The following is a 12,426-nucleotide window of genomic DNA, read 5'->3' on the forward strand; positions in this document are numbered from 1 at the left end:
TAATAAGTCCACTATTGACATCATATCCCAAGAATTTTGTTTATCTGGTATAATCCAAACCCACGGCAACGCGCATGTAACTCCTCTAGAGTTGCAGGTGTCCATAGGCTACGGAGACTGCTTACCATTAGGCTGGCCGTATGCTTGTTTGCCACCGACGTAGTATAAAAAAAAACCCGAGGTTATGAGGGTTAAAAACATGACAAAGCGCTTCGAGAAAAGGTAGGTAGTGCCCTTGCGCTTCGCTTTGCTCGTCTTGGCGCAGATAATGGTATGGTGTTAATATAATATCGGCATCTCTTTTCGTCATTTACGATTGGATATACAAAAATTGTCCAAGGATGGGTTATTTATGTATCACTAACGGCAATTTTCTGGTCTGTATGGACATCACTACTTGACTACATTTATGATATCTCTAAGTCAATTTTTATTGTCTAAGTGAATTTTTTTTTGAGGATTAAAATAAATAGGTATCTTTGAGATTATGTGGGTTACGATTACTTTAGTGTTAATTTTCTGCTTACCTCTACCGTAACAAAGGGCTGAAATTCCAAACTCAATACCTCGCAACTCAAGCAAACCCACGCGTGTTGAAGCCTAATTGTGGGCAAATCCTTGGAACAACTCATCCGAATGGCGTAAGGGCAGTTTAATGGCAAAGACAAACTGTCGCGAGGTGGCTCGGGTCAGAGCAGGAACGATATTATCAAATGTCGCGCCGGTGGCCGGTCGTGACTTACCTTACGCGCCAGTGAGGCGTAAGCAACGGACTGATTGACGATTTTCCTGAACAACGCGGTTGCAGAGGTATAGGTGTTGTTTAATTTGTGTTTCTCTGTGTGCGGAAAACCTACACATAATGATGCGTGTATTTCTGGGAAAGAAGAAAACACGAAATACAAATTACACCAATACGGAGAAGTGAGTATGTATGGCACAGGCAGACAGTATTTTTGATTTGCGTTAGCTTCAGTCATTTTACTGTTACCATTTGTATCAGGTCTACTACAATCACAGACGGTTCGTAACTCGTAACGAACTAGCAGGGTGACTTTTTAATAGAAGGTGGCCGAGTTTTGGGACTAAAACCAATTTATTCATTTCATTATTATGACGACCGGTCTGGCCTAGTGGGTAGTGACCCTGCCTATGAAGCTGATGGTCCCGGGTTCAAATCCTGGTAAGAGCATATATTTGTGTGATGACCACGGATATTTGTTTCTGAGTCATGGGTGTTTTCTATGTATTTAAGTATTTATAATTATATATTATATATATCGTTGTCTAGGCACCTACAACACAAGCCTTATTGAGCTTACTGTGGGACTTAGTCAATTTGTGTAATAATGTCCTATAATATTTATTAATTAATTATTATATTTATTTTTACTTATTTAACGTAATACTAATCAGCTCCATGCAGCCAAGCCTTCAACCAGTCATTAGCGGACCATAATAACTTCTTTCCAACCACTTTGTTTTATTCAATCAGTAGAGTTTAGCGATATAAAAACAAGATTCAGAAAATGGAATATTGCATTCTTTTTTCTTTTTTTATGGTAGAGGAGGCAAACGAGCAGACGGATCACCTGATGACCTGATGACAGTTTAGCAGTGCGAGGCAGAAAGTTCCTGGAAAAACGCACAGTTGAGGACTGCCAACCATCTAAGTGGTGAGGATGGAAATGCTGTCGCGTAGGGCGATGGCGAAAAGAAGCGGCAGGGATTAATCCGAACAATTCCTCGGAGCACTCCCCATTGTACATGCGATAGAAAATGCAGAGCGAGGCCACATCTCTACGCAGCACCAAGGAGTCAAGCCGATCCGAAATACACTGGCAGTCGACAATTCGAGTCGCTCTTCGTTGGATGCGGTCCAGAGGGAGAAGCTGGTACTGGGGTGCCCCTGCCCATAGATGAGAACAGTATTCCATGTGCGGGCGCACCTGCGCCTTTATTAATGAAATATGACATTTATTTCACTGTATCAATCAATCAGAAAAAATTCTTGAGGATAATTCACTTTTACCTAATTAAAACGACGATGAGATCAACTATACTCGTTTCAATAGACAATAATAAAACGCGCTCTCACATTTACAGAATTTGACAGTTTTCAATAAGTAGTAAATAGTCTTGATAATGTTTTGACACGCTTGCTTCTTCTTCCTTAAGCCAAATTTCAAATCGCACTGGACAAAGGAGTGGGCGAAGCGGGAATGATGCGAATGGCTGTACAATTGTTTAATTTAAGGATTATCTTGAGTCAATGGTCGGGCCTTAATGAGGACGATCTTGATCTTCGGGTCATTTGCTTCTTATAAATCATCAACAGTTATCTGAGAAGCTTCGGTTGAACATAAGTAATATGACGTTAAGATAGCGCTCATTACTTATTATTGGTACTACAGCTACGTTCAAAAATGTAGTGCAGGTGACTACTACATTCTGGGATTTTGTTGCAGAGGGTAAACTATGTATATAATGAATAATATCTACGTACTGGAAAATATTGGCAATTATTTAAATCTATAACGGTTTATTAGACGAAGATTTTCAGTTTGCTTTTTAATGTACTTATACAGGTTGGGCAAATAAGAATTATACATTTTTATGTTAAGTTCAAAGATTATAAAGTATTGTTTTAAAAATATATTACTTAGGGTTGGCAAATACATGCGGACTATAATATCTAACAAATGTCCACCACTAACAGCCGGCAAATCATGGCAATGTTCAGCATATTTTCGGCTTTATCTTAGTAATTTTTGTCGGATGATCGGTTTTAACTGTTTACATTTCATCAGCTTGTTAGCATACACACGTAATTTTAGATAACTCCACAGAAATAAGTTAGGAGCTGCAAAATGTCACTGTTTCTCGAAATTGATCAAGTAAACAACGTGTTTTAAACAACACTATCATTGAAAAAATAATGCTTGCTGCTAGAGGTAGATATTTGTCAAAAATTATCTTCCGTATATAATTGCCAACACTGAATAATATATTTATGAAAAAATATTTAACTATTTTTGCACCTAATATAGTTAAAATTTAGAACCTAAGTGTCCTTATTTACCCAACCTGTATGTAAATTACCGTATGTATTGTAAATGGTAGAGTCTAACTCTTACAGAAGATACAAAATCAGTAAATATCGTAAATTGTAAGATTGAATATCTTACAATTTACTTCATACCTAGTTTGAATAAACGCGCGTCCTAAAACGTTAAATCGGAGCAATGTATTACAAAACCGCGACACCGTCAAGTCAACTAGAGCGTTCCAACATCCTAATTTATAATCCAATGTCGACGTCTCCCTGTTCCTTTTGTGCCATATTTCGTTCAAACTCTGCAAATAGCAATGCGCATAAGTTATGTGTCGGAGCGGAGTCTGTGAAATTGCATCGCGGAGTTCTGAGCAAAAAGGTGTCCGTGATATTAAGTTCTAAGGGCAGTGCATTGCTTAGGATTGCACACTGTATAAATTATATAATAGTGTTAGATGTACCTTATCACGGTATGAAAGAAGCCGGTATGACAGTTTTGGAACTTGGCTTTTATATACGCGCAAATAAAAGTTTTTTTTTCGTAATACAGTGATTAATTACTAAGACATTAATTATTTGTAAAAGAACAAACGGGAACACCGTAGAATATGGTAAGAAACCGCTCATTTCTATCTCGTTACATGAACATACTCGTACTACGCTAAATCAAAACGTCCATCCCTCGTCTAAACCCTTTTTTGTGTTCCTAATCTTGTGTACCTCTATAGATAAAATATCACGTTCAGTCTATTCTCTTGTAATTTATCAAAGTACAGATCTAATCAGATGTACAGATAGGAGGCCACCAACGAAGCCTTCTATCGTTTATTGCTACGACTTCTTTGTATTCAATATGCCTGCGCCTACTAATAAAGATTTGGAAAACCAAATTCTTCTGTTACACGAATATCAACGGCTCGAACTCCGCAGTATAAGATAAGATAGTATAAGATGAGTAGACGTAAGATAGGTATTAGTTTCGTAATCTTTCTTTAGCATCTACAGCTTCTTGAGCATGCATATATTATATATTACAATAATCACTAACTATTTTTTTATTTATTTAAAACTTTATTGCACAAAAGAAAAACTTAATGTACAAAAGGCGAACTTAATGCCATGAGGCATTCTCTACCAGTCAACCTTAGGGCAAAGCAGAAAAGATTGTAGGCGGTGCGTTTAAAACTAAAAGAAATTGTTATTGAAAGAATTAGAGTCCTAATACACATAAATTAATTATAAAATACTTAAATACATAAAGACACATACATACATTATATAAATAAATAAATATATATATGAGAGGAGGCCTGTGCCCAGCAGTGAGACGTATATAGGCTGAATTATTATTATTATTATATATATATATACATAATATACATGACCGATTCGTGAGACTGATACTTAATTGATCTTTAAACTGCCAGAAAATAAATCACGCACAGATTTTTTGAAAGCAAACTTGTTGGGAGCTTTTCTAATGTTAGGGGGAAGACCGTTCCAGAGACGTGCTGCCTGAATGGCGTAAGAGTTAGACATGAAGCTTGTTCTATGAGTGGGGATAGAAAGAGAGAGATTGCCAGTAGAGCGAAATTGACGGTCACGAGAAGCACCATAAAAGTGAAAGAAGTACTTAAGGTATTCAGGGGAGTGTGGATCATTGAGAATGGAATAGAGAGTGCAGAGCATACGAATATTACGCCGTTGACGAATAGGGAGCCAGCCCAACTGGGAACGAAACGAGGACACATGATCATATTTCCGGAGACAGAAGATAAAGCGGATACAATTATTAAGAAGACGGTCCAACTTGTCAAGTAGCTCTTCATTTAAGTCAGGATAGCACATATCACCATAGTCGATAATGGGTAGGATTAAGGTGTTAACTAATAAAGTTTTAGTTTTGACTGGCAAAAAGTGTCTGAGTTTGTTAAGAGCGTGAAGGGTGCCCGTAACCTTCCGACTGATTTCGGCAACCTGCGGTCTCCAGCTCAAAGTACAATCCAAGTGCACACCTAAATCCTTTACAGACGGGCTAAAAGGAGTGCCATTCAAACACACACAACTATACTATAAAATAGTTACCATGAACAATAGACAATGCTAGGCATCGAAGTTTTTATCGCACGGTAAGAAGTTAGCGAGCTATGGAGTCGACATTAACAATAAAATTTAACTGATATTCATACTCATTCATTTATTTAATTAGTGATTTTAGTTTGATAATCAAGAACAAGGACTTGAAGAGTTTTAAAATGATGCTTTAATTTTGTCTTTGAGATATATCGTAAATAAAAATAATTACGAAAATTGCATTTATAGATTTTTATACATATTATATTTTCCTCCTTTAATATACACATTGTTTTTCTGTTACTTCGTAATATAATTATACCTTTTTTGTTCCTCGCCAACTACTTACGTGCTCGTAACCATCACCTACTTGCGAATGGAACCTTTCACACGTTAGCACACCAGTATTCTCCAATCGTCCGCTCCCGGACACTCCTTAACAATTTTTTATTTTTTGCACCGGACTGCGACTTGTTTGCTGACAAAAATCGTAAACTTGTTAAACATTTTTTACGTTATTGTGAATCAGCTTTTTAATTATTGTCATATTTATCATAAATGTATTTTTATTACCTAGCTTATAGCTCTATTACTACTTAATTTTACAGCGCATTGGCGCCCGTTAGCTGTAATGCTGTAAAATTGTATTTCAATAAATAAATAATAAATAATCAACACAAAAAATGGCCATTAGTCTTATTTTTAATATTCACGTCCTCAAAGGCAATATCTCATTGTTTTTGATTATAAAGTTAAAATCACTAATTAAATAAATTAATGAGTATGAGTATGGGTAGAATTTTATTGCTAATGTCGACTCCAAAGCTCGCTAACGTCTTACCGTGCGATAAAAACTCCGATGCCTTATTGACAAGGTTTTCTTTATTCCCATTATGCAATAAATTTCAAGATACAGAACGCACGCCGTTATGAAAATAAGAATAAGGTAAATTTCACAATGCGGAGAAATTAAGCTCATTTGCCAAAACAACTCAGTATAACATTACACTACTCGGAATAGGTACGAGTATATCAAATTATTTATATATCGCCATTCGAGACACGTTTTCCCATAACGAGAATATCATATTAACTGGAGCGCGAACGAACCTAGTTAGTGTATTTAGTGATATCAAAGGGTACTTTTATCTTCTTGGTCAAAATTTTTTTGCTAGAAACAGGGTCCGAACATGTTGACGTTGACGCAAAAATGACGTCGCGCTATATTATATATACAACGGGTAGAATATGATTCAATTTTTTATTTTTGTATTACTCGTAGTAAATAATTTATCAACCTCTTACCGATACCGATATAAATACTTACGAGTACAATAATCACTATAATCAGTATAGAAAGTCTAAAGAACTTTTATTGTCACTCAACTAAATACCAGATTGTATAAAAACTGTTTCGTACTTAATTGATAAAATTCAGTTTGGTGTTACTAAATTATGCGCGTGCAATAGAGACAGCAACAGACAAAAGTCTATATGGAAAGCATCTCTGCTTTAATAAGTATACTCGTAACTATCAGATTAAAGTCGTAATATTAAAAATGATTCAATAGGTACATGTAACAAGTTTTTTTTTTTATCTTTGCACTTAAAACTTAAGTTTTCTTTGTTACAAATAGCCGTGAGTTTTAAATCATATCCGTAACATGACCTATTTAATATATTATGAATTTAAAATAATGTACCTAGTAATTGAAATATCCTGGTTTTTACACACCGTGTATCGTGTCCAAATAAACTTTAATATTCCCATATTAAAATTATTATTTTTTTTTTCGATTTCTGGGTTTCTCTCATAACAAATGTTGCTCATAGTAATGGGTATAGTCGCGTATATGTTGTTATATATCTTGTATCACATAAATAATTATATCCCGTATATCTCATTGGGTAGGATTATTTATTTATTTCTCGACCCTTTAACTGTTGTCAACTTGTCACTCCATTGAGGTAGGCATATATTATTGCTCGAACCTAATTCTTCATTATGCATTAAACCCATTAGCATAAAATATATATGAAATCTGTTAAATGACATGAAAACGGTACTACACACAGAAACCAGCGGAATGAATACCACTTCATCACACAAAGTTTTATTTATGTATAATATACCACAAAAATACATTAGTCGTTTAATACATTCTATCTTTTATGTTGGTTTAAAAGTAGAATATTAATGATATAATTGTAGGTTATAACGACATTAGGTATTCTGTTGATTGTATGTTCCAATTTGTTTAAATTCAAGTAATGGCCCAATTCGAAGAATGAAATACGATAACAATAAGTTCTAGTTTAGACAAGTTCTCATTTAGATATCGTTTGTATGTCGTATAATTGACAGAAACAGCTCGATTCGGGCGACCAAAGTCACTTTGACGTTAGAAATATCGTAGATTATTGGGATCACAGCGGAATTCACAGTCAATTTTGACATGTCGTTTAGTTTATTGATCTTTTAAAGATCTTTCTAAGTTCTTATACGTGTCTTAATCATTCTTCAAATCGGGTTGTAAGTTTAGTTTATAAGTTTTATTGTTATTGTATATTTTAAAAAGTTGGTAGGTAACTAAGTAATATTTAAGTGTAGGTATCTGTTAATCAATTATTTTATCTGTCGTCTTATGTTGTCCCAATGAACTTTATCGTTTTTATTTGATGTAAATTTAGTATTTTTACACTTAATCATAAACGTGTGCACAGAGAATAATAACTGATAGGAACTTCTGCCAAGAGAAAAAGGATTTATGTTATTTATACAAATTATGACAAATATGTCGTATGACGACGCAATAATTATTACAATTAACTATATATTTATTGGGATCCCTTTGTTTGACATAATTATTGAAAGTCATAATGTAATGATAGTCATATTATCATTAGTCATAACTCTGAAACCGTTAACTTTTCAGGAATTTCCTTAGATTATCCTATAGATAGGTTAGGTTAGGTTAGGTTTGTTTTATGGCAATCCTGAAAAGTTACGCGTTTCTGAGAAAAACCAAATTATGACTAACGAAAATGCGGACAAACAATACATTATGACTTAAAACTTTATGGGAAACAATAGAGACCCATATTTATTTGAACATGAAGCTACTCGTATATAGATTGTTGTAAAAAAGGATTGATTTCATATTTATTGATTTAAATTGTAAAATAAATAGTCACAGTTATTTATTTATAATATAAATATTACATGTCAAGTTACTTCGGAATTATTCAGTTGCAATATAACATTCATATGAATTAAAATATTCGGATACGTACAATGTCAACTATTCAATTAAATTGTTAAATTAGGCATTATTAAGTTGCAATTAGCATTTAAATTAATTAAACTAATAGGATAGGTAAACAAGAGACATTTCATCATAATTATTAAATTCCATTTATAAGTTATTAGGTAGGTCAAAATAATCTTTACCTAATGTCGTAGAAAGTGTAGTCATATTTCAATGAATTACGTGCCAACTAGTTCTTAGGTCTCTCACCATCTTATGGTGGGTTCTATTTGGTTTCTGTTACTAATACCTATTAATAATATCGCACTATAATTGCACAATGCTTTATCGCATATGCGTATTTCACAAATCAAAATAAATATTATTTCCAAACAGACCCCGTTTGTATGGCAGCCGGTACAGGGCAAGTTTATTTTAAAAGGACTGCTCCGATAATTTTGGTTTTATTATGACGAGGGTCGTTGATTTGTGGCGCCATCTCGCGGACCGACACTGAGATATATCCTGGGAACGATTGGTTGTATAGATTAGGGCAAGTAATTTGACTCTGAGAAATTAGTAGATTTTGGATTCTTGCTGTTTAATAGTAGTAAGGTATGTGTTTGTTAAAAGGATTGGAGCTTTTTATAATTTACTATCAAGTTCCTTAATAATGTCGACGATGTTAGTCAACGACATACATTATGGACTCTAGCAGTTTTTTCACCTGTAACACCTTACATAATATTTTAAATATGATTCACTACAAGGTAAGTATAAGTATTCTCAGAAACTGCAATACTTTTAATAAGAAAGTCGATGTCCTTATTAGCAGGTCGTAAGTCCATCTTAAGCTACGGCTCGCTGACTCACGGTGATCCGTTTAGCTGATAGCGATATCGAGTCAGAGCGGGCCATTTCCACGTTAATACACCTAAACGCTAGATCGTTCTGACGTTTCGACGAACGTTTATTTCATTACTTTTTACAGTAGTTACAAATATTACAAACAAATACAAATATTAGGTAGGTAAGTATTTATCTCAACAATTTGCAACAATTTGATTGTGTAAGTAATGAAAAAGGTGCGGGTACAGCTTGCAGGATTTAAACCCGCCCTTGGTCACATCAAATATAATACGAGTACTCCTTTGAATGTGCGATTGTTAATCTATAGGTAATATTTTAAGATTGTAAAAGACGTACAGGCCAATTCCATCGTATACTGACATCAGTACCCATAGTGTAAATAAATTCTATTTCCAAACGTGACGTACGCGTTTGCGTTTAGTCTCATTTTGTATTGGATTTCGAAAGAGCGCGCCAAGCGGGACGTTTTGGAAACTCAAAATCCTATACAAAATGAGACTTAACGCAAACGCGTTCGTCACGTTATGATGTCGATCAAAGTTACACTAGGGGTACAGAATAATATCTAAATTATGTCAGTTAGGTTTCGTGCGTCTTACTCGCGCCAATATATGTAGAAAAGTAATAATATTAGCACAAAAAATACTTTAAATTTAATATTATGTACCCATATGCAAAGTTTTACTCCAACTCGTCTTAAGTATGATCATTATAAAATATTAACATACTAAATGACACTAAGCAGGATTTTATCGACACTTGTTTGACAGACAAATAAACTATTACAACCAAGCAACTTGTCCAACAACAAGTAAGAGTTGTTATCCCTCCCTCCGGGTACTATATGTTTATATCTTTTAATCCAAACGTGTCATTACCATTTCCCATAAATAAATGGTGCAATAAAAATGGACCGTATAATTAAAACTAGATTTATGTTAATCGAAGACGTTATTGCCGTAATAAATAATATCGTATCGCCTCAAATTGTATTGTATGGGATAAATTGGACGATGATGTATAAAATTTTATTGTTATCCGCTTAATGGAGTTGTTCCGTGGCAATAAATGGTAATTAAGTATAGTATGGTAGAGTAAAAAAAATCTATTTTGGTGGCGTAATTAAAAAATAAATATTTTCCGGTTCTACAACTAGGGAACAAATTAAATAATTTCGATCAGTTAATAGGTAAATTGTTTTGAATAGGTACTTCTATTTAATAAATTAAAATCTAAAAAAGATGTTAATAAATATTCATAAAGGGCCTTTGTGTCTTCAGCTTCTGTAGCTGTTACGATAACTTATCTGGAGTTACCTACTGGAAGGCCAGCTGGAGGCTATATGAAGACGTGACCAATCACTTTTTCTTTAGTACCTATGTGAGATTTATTTCAATTATATATAAATAATTTTGCAACTTATTCAAGTTTTATGCATGTAACGTGCGTATCTGAACAAACATTATATGTTTATTTCACAGTTTAACACACCGGTATCAGTGCATTAATACCTAAGGAGAGAGCCTAGCTCTCCGAAACAATTTATTGTAATAAAAATATAGTACCTGGGCGACCGAGCTTTGCTCGGTTATAACCTATTTATTGTAATATGGTGGTGTATAGGTGATATCTTAACTACATTTTTTTACTAAATTAAACTTGTCTAAAACAATAAAAATTAAAAAATTATATATAAAATTGAACATATAAAAAAAACAAAAGTTAGTCACCGGGCGAGATTCAAACCCGTAACACTCGTTTAGCAGTCCGCGTCTTAACCCGCTGGACCAGACGGACAGTGGCCGGCAATACGAAATTAGCGAACATATTCTGCGTCGAAAGAAAAACGCATGAAAACTCGAATACACGCGTTTTCCCAAACATAAGACTAATCTAGATAGATTGTATACCCCCAAAAACCCCCATATACCAAATTTCAGCGAAATCGTTAGAGCCGTTTCCGAGAAATATATATACATATACGAGTATATACAAGAATTGCTCGTTTAAAGGTATAAGATGTACATTTGCGAGGACTTAGGCTAATAGCGTATTAAATGAATGACTTCTAATTACCATTTTAAATAATTTAATGAGCCGTCTTATCGCGAAACATACATGATTTTTATAACTGATACTGCGAAACATATGTTATCCTCATTTACATCATATACACTGTAGATATTTATTTTCTCTCATTTGGTTTAAAGTTTCACTTATTCAAATTGTGACATTATCTTTAGTTGCGGGTGGTACCGACACGTTTCGTTTCAACAGTGTCACTTTTCTCAATAAACATCGTTATTTCGGAAATGGACTTACTTGGCAACACCAAAACAGTCTTAAACATGCATTAAATTGCAAATTAAGTTTAAACAGATTGTGAGATCTTGATATTTCGTTACCAAACAGACCTTACTCGTATGTCGTGTAAGTTTTAAATGATATTGTTACCGGATATTGATTTCCTTTAATAAAGTCAGAGAAATATATTTTTAAAAGGTTATTAATTATACAAAGACGTATATTTTTGGCATGTCGGTACTCGTATTTTTGAAATGGAAAAATAAATTATTCGCGACTTCATTCTAGCTTGCGGATGACGTGGATCGTGAGTACGAGTATATTAGGTACTACAAATATGCAATTTGACATGGGTATATCTACAAGTAGGTATTATTTATCAATCAATATTCCTTATCATGTCCATATCTAGATCTACGTAAAGCCCCATTTTAGGTATTTATATTGTGACAGACGGGTAACTACGGAACCTTATAATGAGCATGGCTCGAAAATCTCGACATCTAACAAGTATTTTACTTAATAAAGATAAACTTCTTTCTTGAATTTCAAAACTATACTTGCGGGTTCTAAATATAAAAAAAGGCATTAAAAATTAATCATTAATTTGAAAGCACTAAATAACGTATTAACCAACTCAATAGCCTCGAAAACATGCAAAGCCGTAGGCGGCATCTGGCTTTCTAAGGGGCCATAAAGGTAATAAAGGCCTTAATACGCCGCAAATAAAATGTTGACAGAACACAATCGAGAAATAAGGCGATTGCGTTGAAAATCTCCGCTTGAGATAAGTGGATAAGATATTGGAATAGCATAGTGATGTCACCAGTGGTTCAATCATAGCCATTCAATGGTAACGACTATTAACACAAAGTG

Source organism: Cydia pomonella, chromosome 7 (genome assembly GCF_033807575.1).
Source record: "Cydia pomonella isolate Wapato2018A chromosome 7, ilCydPomo1, whole genome shotgun sequence".
NCBI lineage: Eukaryota > Metazoa > Arthropoda > Insecta > Lepidoptera > Tortricidae > Cydia > Cydia pomonella.